The 15,628-nt window shown below is 34.1% G+C and overlaps 1 long non-coding RNA gene across 1 annotated transcript; it reads left to right on the top strand.

Moving 5' to 3' along the window:
• Window positions 1–12,133: 12,133 nt before the first annotated feature.
• Window positions 12,134–12,657, top strand: LOC123316076. Its single transcript, XR_006538015.1, has 2 exons — window positions 12,134–12,512; window positions 12,578–12,657. It is a non-coding gene; the product is annotated as an uncharacterized LOC123316076 (long non-coding RNA).
• The last annotated feature ends 2,971 nt before the right edge of the window (window positions 12,658–15,628 follow it).

Here is a 15,628-nt window from a genome sequence, read left to right as displayed (position 1 = left end):
TCTTGTATCGAGCAAAATGGCTCAGAGAGCAGAACTTCGAGATCTTGAGGAGTAATTCTTGGTTCATAAATATTTCTACCTAACTCAACTCTTCTTCTACCAGCGTTTTCAACTCCTGATATCATAATGCATCGATCCGAACGCCTACTAGATGAAATGAGGTGGAAAGTCTTCTCGGTTATAATATTTCCATCTTCGAACATTTCGTACGAGTAGTTTTCAGATTTCGACACCATATTGAAAACGAAGCGTTTTGATTGAGTCGCTAGAAATATCCAATGTACACTAGGAGAGAGCACACAAACTGGACGATCGACCAACTCAATTGTTCTAGAATAGCATCAAAGTGGTCAATAGTAGAGCGTTTGCGCTGCTGCAATCCCAAGCACTGAGCAACACTTCAGCTGCGATGGTTTATATACCGAATCTCTGTCGGGAGCTTGTCGTAGTTATCCCCACTACTCGAACAACTTTTGGCCTTGTCTAAGAGTCCACCGCAATTCATAATTAGTCGGTGCAGTCTGAGATAGAATTTTTATTCTATTATTATCGCCACTTGAGAAGATGAAAACAATGATACTAGTATTAATAAAATTCACAAGGAATTGGACAATAGTTTATTCTCAAGGTACTTATAACATCGCCGACGTTTCGTTATAAGTACTTTGAGAATAAACTATTGTCCAATTCCCTGTGAATTTTATTAATATTAAATCAGCATGGACATGAACTTTGAAGAATGATACTAGTATTCTTTATTTTTCTCCATTATGTAGTCCCTCATCAACGAGTTATTTTCATTTTTTTTATGCTGTTTTCATTATTCCAAAATCAAAATTGGGCCTAGGATGAATAGGATGATTCCAAAATTTCGGCATATATTGAATAAAAAGGACTATATATCGTTCATTTGATAAGATTCAGTGAAATTACATGCAAGTGTCTCATTGTAAAAAAGCGACAGCTCAGTTTCATAGGAAGGGACTGATTTCATGTTGAAAATCTTACCATACTTTCAGACTATGAAGCAGCGATATGCTAAGGGTGGAATCAGAACTGAATATAATGAAACAATTCCTCTGCAATGAGTTATCTGTAATTAATTCATCGATTTCACTCTGATACCATATGCAATTCATAGAAAAGAGACACTCTGATCTCGATTCCTGAAAAGTCAAAACTACTATGTTTTGAAGAGAGGACAAACCTGGAGAATAGCAGTGGTCTCGAAAATTCGAATATTTCTGAGATTTGATGTCAAAGTATATATTCCTATATACTCGAAATTGCAAATAATCGAATATCACTTCACTTTGGAGTGAAAAGGAAACAAAAATCTATGCAAATTGTGGTTATTATACTTGAATTTTTATTGAATAAATGAGTGATGCTGATTCATCCTCGTCCTATTTTTTGATCATCTAGTCAACTAAATGATATGTCCGTGATGAAATTTCCCTCCTCAATATTGTTCTTTTATCGAGCAAAATGGCTCAGAGAGCAGAACTTCGAGATCTTGAGGAGTAATTCTTGGTTCATAAATATTTCTACCTAACTCAACTCTTCTTCTACCAGCGTTTTCAACTCCTGATATCATAATGCATCGATCCGAACGCCTACTAGATGAAATGAGATGGAAAGTCTTCTCGGTTATAATATTTCCATCTTCGAACATTTCGTACGAGTAGTTTTCAGATTTCGACACCATATTGAAAACGAAGCGTTTTGATTGAGTCGCTAGAAATATCCAATGTACACTAGGAGAGAGCACACAAACTGGACGATCGACCAACTCAATTGTTCTAGAATAGCATCAAAGTGGTCAATAGTAGAGCGTTTGCGCTGCTGCAATCCCAAGCACTGAGCAACACTTCAGCTGCGATGGTTTATATACCGAATCTCTGTCGGGAGCTTGTCGTAGTTATCCCCACTACTCGAACAACTTTTGGCCTTGTCTAAGAGTCCACCGCAATTCATAATTAGTCGGTGCAGTCTGAGATAGAATTTTTATTCTATTATTATCGCCACTTGAGAAGATGAAAACAATGATACTAGTATTAATAAAATTCACAAGGAATTGGACAATAGTTTATTCTCAAGGTACTTATAACATCGCCGACGTTTCGTTATAAGTACTTTGAGAATAAACTATTGTCCAATTCCCTGTGAATTTTATTAATATTAAATCAGCATGGACATGAACTATGAAGAATGATACTAGTATTCTTTATTTTTCTCCATTATGTAGTTCTTCATCAACGAGTTATTTTCATTTTTTCTATGCTGTTTTCATTATTCCAAAATCAAAATTGGGCCTTAGATGAATAGGATGATTCCAAAATTTCGGCATATATTGAATAAGAAGGACTATATATCGTTCATTTGATAAATTTCAGTGAAATTACATGCAAGTGTCTCATTGTAAAAAAGCGACAGCTCAGTTTCATAGGAAGGGACTGATTTCATGTTGAAAATCTTACCATACTTTCAGACTATCAAGCAGCGATATGCTAAGGGTGGAATAAGAACTGAATCTAATGAAGCAATTCCTCTGCAATGAGTTATGTGTAATTAATTCATCGATTTCACTCTTATACCATATGCAATTCATAGAAAAGAGACACTCTGATCTTGATTCCTGAAAAGTCAAAACAACTATGTTTTGAAGAGAGGACAAACCTGGAGAATAGCAGTGGTCTCGAAAATTCGAATATTTCTGACATTTGATGTCAAAGTATATATTCTTATATACTCGAAATTGCAAATAATCGAATATCACTTCACTTTGGAGTGAAAAGGAAACAAAAATCTATGCAAATTGTGGTTATTATACTTGAATTTTTATTGAATAAATGAGTGATGCTGATTCATCCTCGTCCTATTTTTTGATCATCTAGTCAACTAAATGATATGTCCGTGTTGAAATTCCCCTCCTCAATATTGTTCTTGTATCGAGCAAAATGGCTCAGAGAGCAGAATTTCGAGATCTTGAGGAGTAATTCTTGGTTCATAAATATTTCTACCTAACTCAACTCTTCTTCTACCAGCGTTTTCAACTCCTGATATCATAATGCATCGACCCGAACGCCTACTAGATGAAATGAGATGGAAAGTCTTCTCGGTTATAATATTTCCATCTTCGAACATTTCGTACGAGTAGTTTTCAGATTTCGACGCCATATTGAAAACGAAGCGTTTTGATTGAGTCGCTAGAAATATCCAATGTACACGAGGAGAGAGCACACAAACTGGACGATCGACCAACTCAATTGTTGTAGAATAGCATCAAAGTGGTCAATAGTAGAGCGTTTGCGCTGCTGCAATCCCAAGCACTGAGCAACACTTAAGCTGCGATGGTTTATATACCGAATCGCTGTCGGGAGCTTGTCGTAGTTATCCCCACTACTCGAACAACTTTTGGCCTTGTCTAAGAGTCCACCGCAGTTCATAATTAGTCGGTGCAGTCTGAGATAGAATTTTTATTCTATTATTATCGCCACTTGGGAAGATGAAAACAATGATACTAGTAGTCCCTCATCAACGAATTATTTTTATTTTTTCTATGCTGTTTTCATTATTCCAAAATCAAAATTGGGCCTAGGATGAATAGGATGATTCCAAAATTTCGGCATATATTGAATAAAAAGGACTATATATCGTTCATTTGATAAGATTCAGTGAAATTACATGCAAGTGTCTCATTGTAAAAAAGCGACAGCTCAGTTTCATAGGAAGGGACTGATTTCATGTTGAAAATCTTACCATAATTTCAGACTATGAAGCAGCGATATGCTAAGGGTGGAATCAGAACTGAATATAATGAAACAATTCCTCTGCAATGAGTTATGTGTAATTAATTCATCGATTTCACTCTTATACCATATGGAATTCATAGAAAAGAGACACACTGATCTTGATTCCTGAAAAGTCAAAACAACTATGTTTTGAAGAGAGGACAAACCTGGTCTCGAAAATTCGAATATTTCTGACATTTGATGTCAAAGTATATATTCTTATATACTCGAAATTGCAAATAATCGAATATCACTTCACTTTGGATTGAAAAGGAAACAAAAATCTATGCAAATTGTGGTTATTATACTTGAATTTTTATTGAATAAATGAGTGATGCTGATTCATCCTCGTCCTATTTTTTGATCATCTAGTCAACTAAATGATATGTCCGTGTTGAAATTCCCCTCCTCAATATTGTTCTTGTATCGAGCAAAATGGCTCAGAGAGCAGAATTTCGAGATCTTGAGGAGTAATTCTTGGTTCATAAATATTTCTACCTAACTCAACTCTTCTTCTACCAGCGTTTTCAACTCCTGATATCATAATGCATCGACCCGAACGCCTACTAGATGAAATGAGATGGAAAGTCTTTTCGGTTATAATATTTCCATCTTCGAACATTTCGTACGAGTAGTTTTCAGATTTCGACGCCATATTGAAAACGAAGCGTTTTGATTGAGTCGCTAGAAATATCCAATGTACACGAGGAGAGAGCACACAAACTGGACGATCGACCAACTCAATTGTTCTAGAATAGCATCAAAGTGGTGCAATCCCAAGCACTGAGCAACACTTAAGCTGCGATGGTTTATATACCGAATCGCTGTCGGGAGCTTGTCGTAGTTATCCCCACTACTCGAACAACTTTTGGCCTTGTCTAAGAGTCCACCGCAGTTCATAATTAGTCGGTGCAGTCTGAGATAGAATTTTTATTCTATTATTATCGCCACTTGGGAAGATGAAAACAATGATACTAGTAGTCCCTCATCAACGAATTGTTTTCATTTTTTCTATGCTGTTTTCATTATTCCAAAATCAAAATTGGGCCTAGGATGAATAGGATGATTCCAAAATTTCGGCATATATTGAATAAAAAGGACTATATATCGTTCATTTGATAAGATTCAGTGAAATTACATGCAAGTGTCTCATTGTAAAAAAGCGACAGCTCAGTTTCATAGGAAGGGACTGATTTCATGTTGAAAATCTTACCATAATTTCAGACTATGAAGCAGCGATATGCTAAGGGTGGAATCAGAACTGAATATAATGAAACAATTCCTCTGCAATGAGTTATGTGTAATTAATTCATCGATTTCACTCTTATACCATATGCAATTCATAGAAAAGAGACATTCTGATCTTGATTCCTGAAAAGTCAAAACAACTATGTTTTGAAGAGAGGACAAACCTGGAGAATAGCAGTGGTCTCGAAAATTCGAATATTTCTGACATTTGATGTTAAAGTATATATTCTTATATACTCGAAATTGCAGATAATCGAATATCACTTCACTTTGGAGTGAAAAGGAAACAAAAATCTATGCAAATTGTGGTTATTATACTTGAATTTTTATTGAATAAATGAGTGATGCTGATTCATCCTCGTCCTATTTTTTGATCATCTAGTCAACTAAATGATATGTCCGTGATGAAATTCCCCTCCTCAATATTGTTCTTGTATCGAGCAAAATGGCTCAGAGAGCAGAACTTCGAGATCTTGAGGAGTAATTCTTGGTTCATAAATATTTCTACCTAACTCAACTCTTCTTCTACCAGCGTTTTCAACTCCTGATATCATAATGCATCGATCCGAACGCCTACTAGATGAAATGAGATGGAAAGTCTTCTCGGTTATAATATTTCCATCTTCGAACATTTCGTACGAGTAGTTTTCAGATTTCGACGCCATATTGAAAACGAAGCGTTTTGATTGAGTCGCTAGAAATATCCAATGTACACGAGGAGAGAGCACACAAACTGGACGATCGACCAACTCAATTGTTCTAGAATAGCATCAAAGTGGTCAATAGTAGAGCGTTTGCGCTGCTACAATCCCAAGCACTGAGTAACACTTAAGCTGCGATGGTTTATATACCGAATCGCTGTCGGGAGCTTGTCGTAGTTATCCCCACTACTCGAACAACTTTTGGTCTTGTCTAAGAGTCCACCGCAGTTCATAATTAGCATATATTTATTATATTCTATATCGATAATGGGACTTCGAAAATTGAAGCTAGCCCGTGGCCGGAATCGACTTCTGCGCATGTGCAGAAATATTAAGAATAAAAATACCTGATTAGTTCTGTCTCTTTCTGATACATCGATTTATGAACTGACAGGAATGAAATGATTTTACTTCACAACCATTCGAATATTTTCGACCTTAACCTTACAATATGTGAATCAGGTTTGCATTACTCAGTAATTTGTATTTCATCGTTGATCTCTAATAATTAGAAGTCAAAAATCATGAAACCTCATCATTTTGCAGCACTAGACGCTCGGATTCATAACAATAGTGAAATATTATGTGTTTTCCACAGAAAACCTGCGGAGTGCGGAGATTAACAAAAGTGATGTTGAATCAACAAGAATTGTAGGACTCTGAATACATTTTTGTAGGTTGTTCACTATCGTATATTATCTGCATTGTATATAGATAAATCTGTTATAGTCTTGAAATTCAGTTGGGAGTTGAGGTAATACTTCTAGTTCAATTTATGATTGTTTTTTTCAGCACTGAAATAGTGAATCATCTAAATCGACATCTATATCTATAAAGCTCAACTGTAGTTAATATCTACCAGTTTCTCATCTTCTAAATATTCTTATTGCCAAGTTGAGTATTGTATTGATTCTATTGAAGAATGGCTCTGTTAATGAGCACTCTGTACTTTTATATGTAATATAACTACATATTACATTAAATGTTGACCCAAAAATATGTTTTATTGAGTATTGAGTAGATTTACAAGAGAGGAAATTCAGGAGGTAAGATAAGTATGATGTTTACACGTACACGCAATAATTGAAACTGGTATGAACAGTAATATAAAACGCACTTTTTATTATGTCAGTCTTGAGTTTACTGAGTATAGACAATAATACCATTGCCTTTTCGGCACTTAATTATTATTTCACAAATCATAATAATATTGGTTGAATAGTTTTTATGCACTTATTTGGTTTGATCTCTTTTCGTTGATTCATCTGATAGTTGACAAAAACGGATACATTCTCGATGAATTTAATATTCATTAACTTTCGCCTCACATAAAATTCTTCTCAAAATTTGTACAACAATTTGAAATAAATCATCATTCGAATTCATTCAATTATTCAACGTCAAATATGAAGACAACCTAACTAATATCTTGATTGTCATTTTCGAACTTCTAATTCGCGCATGCGTACAAGTGGATTCCTCCCAACGATTTGACTTCATTTTTTTGTCGTAGTCTAGAACGCGTGTTATCAATATTGGTATAATAGATATATGATAATTAGTCGGTGCAGTCTGAGATAGAATTTTTATTCTATTATTATCGCCACTTGAGAAGATGAAAACAATGATACTAGTATTCTTTATTTTTCTCCATTATGTAGTCCCTCATCAACGAGTTATTTTCATTTTTTCTATGCTGTTTTCATTATTCCAAAATCAAAATTGGGCCTAGGAAATAGGATGATTCCAAAATTTCGGCATATTTTGAATAAAAAGGACTATATATCGTTCATTCGATAAGATTCAGTGAAATTACATGCAAGTAGTAACTTGGTTATCATCCATTGTATTAGAATTAGGAAAGAAAGAATATATTGGGAGTGTTGGACACTGTTTATTATCTATTGTTCACTGTGTAACAATGCCGACGTTTCGAAACAAATCGTTTCTTTTTCAAGGCTGTAAATAAATACGAAAAGTATACTATAAGACACACAATATGACATAACATGAAAATAAATTACCTAGTTACGAGAACAATATTGTACGCTTTTTAAAAACATTAGGATTCAACAAAGAAATCAAAATCTCCTGGAGAGCAGACATACAATCCCATCACTTTATCCGTTTCTATATTTATGATAATGACATCAACATAAGGTTACAAAATATTGATCAGGAATGGTCTTAACACTATTGACGAGGCCAGCCATTACTTATTACTTTCTAAGTATATTATTATAGATCATGCTTAGGTGTTGCACATCTTCTCTATGATTGACGGTATAATTTCTGTTTATGTGTATCATCTCGCTTATATTACGTCTATAACCAACCTCTTCTCTATCAAGAATTTTTACATCTTCAAAATTAAATTTATGGCCCGTAGTCATTTGATGTAAAGTTAAAGCAGTTTTGTTAAAATTTGCAATATTTTCACTATCATATTTATGTTGTTTCATCCTATCGCGTAAATACTGTTTTGTTTGGCCAATGTAACACTTGTTAAAATTAGCACAGGGTATCTTATATACTACTCCTGATTCTTAATTATAAGGTGTTTTAAATTTCAAATTTGTGAAAAATCTCTTTGTGGTGAATAAGTTGTAAAAGGCACACTTGACATTCAACTCCTTAAATATTTTATTTATTCTGTGAGAAAGACCAGGTAAGTACGGAAACCTAAAGTAGGAAGAAATAGACGAGTTAGAAGGAACATTAACTATATGACTTCGGTTGGACGTGTGTTTATTTATTATTCTTTTGACTAAGTATGTAGGATAGTTATTCTGCTTCAAAATATTTTCAACTTTATCTAAGTTCTTCCTATGAAACTTTTTGTTGCTCAGTTTTAAAGCTCTTTTAATTAAATTCTCCATTATATTAGTTTTTTGTTGCATGCTATGACTGCTGTAAAAATTTATGCATCTGTTAGTGCTTATTGCTTTAGTGTACCAGTCAGTAATAATACTAGAGTTTTCTCTAATTATCAACAAATCCAAAAAAGGCAAACTGTTATATTTCTCCACTTCAATCGTGAATTGTATCTTTTGATGGTAAGAGTTGAAAACATTTAAAATGTACTGTATTTTGTCATATGGTACCAACAATAATGTATCATCTACAAAGAACTTAATGAGCGGGATATAAAATTTAAGTGTTTCAACAACATAACAAAAGATTTCTTCCATAATCAAGTTAGCAAATGATGGGCTTGCCGGTGCACCCATAGCAGTGCCATCCAATTGTATATAAAATTTTCCTTCATAAACAAAATAACCACCATCAAAACAAAGATCAACCAATTCCAAAAATTTTTCCCTACTAAGATCCGTATAGCAGCTGATAAATCTCCATCTTTTCTTAATGATACTAACAACAAGTTCTCTTGGGATGCTTGTAAACAAGGATATAACATCTAACGATATAAGCACGTATCCTAGTGGTACTTTTATATCTGACAAAATTGTGGTCAATGAAAATGAATCTTTCAAGTTAAAAATGGAAGTAGACAAGGTAGAATTTAAGATATCATGTAAATATTTACCAATGTTATAAGTGGAAGACTTGACGCAACTGACTATAGGTCTCAAATTGAGACCATCTTTATGGACCTTACGCAAACAGTATAACTTAGGTGGTAAGCTGTTATGTCTGATTAAAGTTTTATACTGTGCCTCAGATATATATTCTTCTTTTTTGAGTCTCATCAGGCATCTATTGACTGCATTCTGAATCTTTGTCGTTGGATCAGCTTCCGTTATTTTGTAGGTGTCCTCATCACTCAACATTCTGTCCACTTCACTTCGATATTCATCCCTGTACATAACAACAGTTGCACCCCCCTTGTCAGCTCGACTTATGATGATATCCTGGTTTTCTCTAACAAACTTATTGGTTTCACTCACAAACCCATCAAGTAGGTGGCCCTTGTTTCTGTGTTGTTCTCTCCTCTCAAAGTTGTTAATAACATTCACACTTCTTAATCTATATGTATTCTTCACTTCTTCTGTTATTGCCTGAATGTTAATGCAACTTTCTATATCTTTGATGACAGTTTTGATAGGTACTTTTTTAGGTGGCAAACTAAATTTTGGACCAAGGCTTAACATAACCTTAACTTCTTCAGGTATGGCTATATTGGTGTAGTTTACTAAATAATTATCACATACTGTTAACGGCATCGGTGGAATCTGCTGATCTACAAGTGTTTTAATCTTTTTAACATTGCCAGTCTTTGTCTTACCGAATACGTAACTATAAGCATTTTTGGCCATAGTCAACAGTATACTATAAAAGTGGTCATCCATGTTAGAACACAATTGTTGTTGTAGTTCTCTGATGTTTTCTTCCAACCTTCTGATCTTCCAAATGGTTATTTTAATCTCAATATTTAGGATCGATTTACGAAACGTCTTTAATACTTTATCTACAGTATTTTTGTAGGGATGTTCTTCCAATTGTAGGGAATAGATTTGTCTGATGTTATTGATAATATGATTAGGATATACACGATTTTTACGACATCTCAACAGAAATATTCTTCGGTTGTAAAGTGATGCAATCTTTTTCTGTGACGTCACATATAATTTGCAGTTCTTGCACACCTGCTCACCCATTTGATTCCTTATCGTCTCAAAAAAACCCCCAGTTGAAGAAATAGTAACTTGGTTATCATCCATTGTATTAGAATTAGGAAAGAAAGAATATATTGGGAGTGTTGGACACTGTTTATTATCTATTGTTCACTGTGTAACAATGCCGACGTTTCGAAACAAATCGTTTCTTTTTCAAGGCTGTAAATAAATACGAAAAGTATACTATAAGACACACAATATGACATAACATGAAAATAAATTACCTAGTTACGAGAACAATATTGTACGCTTTTTAAAAACATTAGGATTCAACAAAGAAATCAAAATCTCCTGGAGAGCAGACATACAATCCCATCACTTTATCCGTTTCTATATTTATGATAATGACATCAACATAAGGTTACAAAATATTGATCAGGAATGGTCTTAACACTATTGACGAGGCCAGCCATTACTTATTACTTTCTAAGTATATTATTATAGATCATGCTTAGGTGTTGCACATCTTCTCTATGATTGACGGTATAATTTCTTTTTATGTGTATCATCTCGCTTATATTACGTCTATAACCAACCTCTTCTCTATCAAGAATTTTTACATCTTCAAAATTAAATTTATGGCCCGTAGTTGCGTCAAGTCTCCCACTTATAACATTGGTAAATATTTACATGATATCTTAAATTCTACCTGGTCTACTTCCATTTTTAACTTGAAAGATTCATTTTCATTGACCACAATTTTGTCAGATATAAAAGTACCACTAGGATACGTGCTTATATCGTTAGATGTTATATCCTTGTTTACAAGCATCCCAAGAGAACTTGTTGTTAGTATCATTAAGAAAAGATGGAGATTTATCAGCTGCTATACGGATCTTAGTAGGGAAAAATTTTTGGAATTGGTTGATCTTTGTTTTGATGGTGGTTATTTTGTTTATGAAGGAAAATTTTATATACAATTGGATGGCACTGCTATGGGTGCACCGGCAAGCCCATCATTTGCTAACTTGATTATGGAAGAAATCTTTTGTTATGTTGTTGAAACACTTAAATTTTATATCCCGCTCATTAAGTTCTTTGTAGATGATACATTATTGTTGGTACCATATGACAAAATACAGTACATTTTAGATGTTTTCAACTCTTACCATCAAAAGATACAATTCACGATTGAAGTGGAGAAAGATAACAGTTTGCCTTTTTTGGATTTGTTGATAATTAGAGAAAACTCTAGTATTATTACTGACTGGTACACTAAAGCAATAAGCACTAACAGATGCATAAATTTTTACAGCAGTCATAGCATGCAACAAAAAACTAATATAATGGAGAATTTAATTAAAAGAGCTTTAAAACTGAGCAACAAAAAGTTTCATAGGAAGAACTTAGATAAAGTTGAAAATATTTTGAAGCAGAATAACTATCCTACATACTTAGTCAAAAGAATAATAAATAAACACACGTCCAACCGAAGTCATATAGTTAATGTTCCTTCTAACTCGTCTATTTCTTCCTACTTTAGGTTTCCGTACTTACCTGGTCTTTCTCACAGAATAAATAAAATATTTAAGGAGTTGAATGTCAAGTGTGCCTTTTACAACTTATTCACCACAAAGAGATTTTTCACAAATTTGAAATTTAAAACACCTTATAATTTAGAATCAGGAGTAGTATATAAGATACCCTGTGCTAATTGTAACAAGTGTTACATTGGCCAAACAAAACAGTATTTACGCGATAGGATGAAACAACATAAATATGATGTTGCAAATTTTAACAAAACTGCTTTAACTTTACATCAAATGACTACGGGCCATAAATTTAATTTTGAAGATGTAAAAATTCTTGATAGAGAAGAGGTTGGTTATAGACGTAATATAAGCGAGATGATACACATAAAAAGAAATTATACCGTCAATCATAGAGAAGATGTGCAACACCTAAGCATGATCTATAATAATATACTTAGAAAGTAATAAGTAATGGCTGGCCTCGTCAATAGTGTTAAGACCATTCCTGATCAATATTTTGTAACCTTATGTTGATGTCATTATCATAAATATAGAAACGGATAAAGTGATGGGATTGTATGTCTGCTCTCCAGGAGATTTTGATTTCTTTGTTGAATCCTAATGTTTTTAAAAAGCGTACAATATTGTTCTCGTAACTAGGTAATTTATTTTCATGTTATGTCATATTGTGTGTCTTATAGTATACTTTTCGTATTTATTTACAGCCTTGAAAAAGAAACGATTTGTTTCGAAACGTCGGCATTGTTACACAGTGAACAATAGATAATAAACAGTGTCCAACACTCCCAATATATTCTTTCTTTCCTAATTACATGCAAGTATCTCATTGTAAAAAAGCGACAGCTCAGTTTCATAGGAAGGGACTGATTTCATGTTGAAAATCTTACCATACTTTCAGACTATGAAGCAGCGATATGCTAAGGGTGGAATCAGAACTGAATATAATGAAACAATTCCTCTGCAATGAGTTATGTGTAATTAATTCATCGATTTCACTCTTATACCATATGCAATTCATAGAAAAGAGACACTCTGATCTCGATTCCTGAAAAGTCAAAACAACTATGTTTTGAAGAGAGGACAAACCTGGAGAATAGCAGTGGTCTCGAAAATTCGAATATTTCTGACATTTGATGTCAAAGTATATATTCTTATATACTCGAAATTGCAAATAATCGAATATCACTTCACTTCGGAGTGAAAAGGAAACAAAAATCTATGCAAATTGTGGTTATTATACTCGAATTTTTATTGAATAAATGAGTGATGCTGATTCATCCTCGTCCTATTTTTTGATCATCTAGTCAACTAAATGATATGTCCGTGATGAAATTCCCCTCCTCAATATTGTTCTTGTATCGAGCAGAATAGCTCAGAGAGCAAAGCTTCGAGATCTTGAGGAGTAATTCTTGGTTCATAAATATTTCTACCTAACTCAACTCTTCTTCTACCAGCGTTTTCAACTCCTGATATCATAATGCATCGATCCGAACGCCTACTAGATGAAATGAGATGGAAAGTCTTCTCGGTTATAATATTTCCATCTTCGAACATTTCGTACGAGTAGTTTTCAGATTTCGACGCCATATTGAAAACGAAGCGTTTTGATTGAGTCGCTAGAAATATCCAATGTACACGAGGAGAGAGCACACAAACTGGGCGATCGACCAACTCAATTGTTCTAGAATAGCATCAAAGTGGTGCAATCCCAAGCACTGAGCAACACTTAAGCTGCGATGGTTTATATACCGAATCGCTGTCGGGAGCTTGTCGTAGTTATCCCCACTACTCGAACAACTTTTGGCCTTGTCTAAGAGTCCACCGCAGTTCATAATTAGTCGGTGCAGTCTGAGATAGAATTTTTATTCTATTATTATCGCCACTTGGGAAGATGAAAACAATGATACTAGTAGTCCCTCATCAACGAATTGTTTTCATTTTTTCTATGCTGTTTTCATTATTCCAAAATCAAAATTGGGCCTAGGATGAATAGGATGATTCCAAAATTTCGGCATATATTGAATAAAAAGGACTATATATCGTTCATTTGATAAGATTCAGTGAAATTACATGCAAGTGTCTCATTGTAAAAAAGCGACAGCTCAGTTTCATAGGAAGGGACTGATTTCATGTTGAAAATCTTACCATAATTTCAGACTATGAAGCAGCGATATGCTAAGGGTGGAATCAGAACTGAATATAATGAAACAATTCCTCTGCAATGAGTTATGTGTAATTAATTCATCGATTTCACTCTTATACCATATGCAATTCATAGAAAAGAGACATTCTGATCTTGATTCCTGAAAAGTCAAAACAACTATGTTTTGAAGAGAGGACAAACCTGGAGAATAGCAGTGGTCTCGAAAATTCGAATATTTCTGACATTTGATGTTAAAGTATATATTCTTATATACTCGAAATTGCAGATAATCGAATATCACTTCACTTTGGAGTGAAAAGGAAACAAAAATCTATGCAAATTGTGGTTATTATACTTGAATTTTTATTGAATAAATGAGTGATGCTGATTCATCCTCGTCCTATTTTTTGATCATCTAGTCAACTAAATGATATGTCCGTGATGAAATTCCCCTCCTCAATATTGTTCTTGTATCGAGCAAAATGGCTCAGAGAGCAGAACTTCGAGATCTTGAGGAGTAATTCTTGGTTCATAAATATTTCTACCTAACTCAACTCTTCTTCTACCAGCGTTTTCAACTCCTGATATCATAATGCATCGATCCGAACGCCTACTAGATGAAATGAGATGGAAAGTCTTCTCGGTTATAATATTTCCATCTTCGAACATTTCGTACGAGTAGTTTTCAGATTTCGACGCCATATTGAAAACGAAGCGTTTTGATTGAGTCGCTAGAAATATCCAATGTACACGAGGAGAGAGCACACAAACTGGACGATCGACCAACTCAATTGTTCTAGAATAGCAACAAAGTGGTCAATAGTAGAGCGTTTGCGCTGCTACAATCCCAAGCACTGAGTAACACTTAAGCTGCGATGGTTTATATACCGAATCGCTGTCGGGAGCTTGTCGTAGTTATCCCCACTACTCGAACAACTTTTGGTCTTGTCTAAGAGTCCACCGCAGTTCATAATTAGCATATATCTATTATATTCTATATCGATAATGGGACTTCGAAAATTGAAGCCAGCCCGTGGCCGGAATCGACTTCTGCGCATGTGCAGAAATATTAAGAATAAAAATACCTGATTAGTTCTGTCTCTTTCTGATACATCGATTTATGAACTGACAGGAATGAAATGATTTTACTTCACAACCATTCGAATATTTTCGACCTTAACCTTACAATATGTGAATCAGGTTTGCATTACTCAGTAATTTGTATTTCATCGTTGATCTCTAATAATTAGAAGTCAAAAATCATGAAACCTCATCATTTTGCAGCACTAGACGCTCGGATTCATAACAATAGTGAAATATTATGTGTTTTCCACAGAAAACCTGCGGAGTGCGGAGATTAACAAAAGTGATGTTGAATCAACAAGAATTGTAGGACTCTGAATACATTTTTGTAGGTTGTTCACTATCGTATATTATCTGCATTGTATATAGATAAATCTGTTATAGTCTTGAAATTCAGTTGGGAGTTGAGGTAATACTTCTAGTTCAATTTATGATTGTCTTTTTCAGCACTGAAATAGTGAATCATCTAAATCGACATCTATATCTATAAAGCTCAACTGTAGTTAATATCTACCAGTTTCTCATCTTC

This window comes from Coccinella septempunctata, chromosome 1 (assembly GCF_907165205.1).
Source record: "Coccinella septempunctata chromosome 1, icCocSept1.1, whole genome shotgun sequence".
Taxonomy (NCBI): domain Eukaryota; kingdom Metazoa; phylum Arthropoda; class Insecta; order Coleoptera; family Coccinellidae; genus Coccinella; species Coccinella septempunctata.
This window is presented reverse-complemented; position numbering and strand designations above follow the sequence as displayed.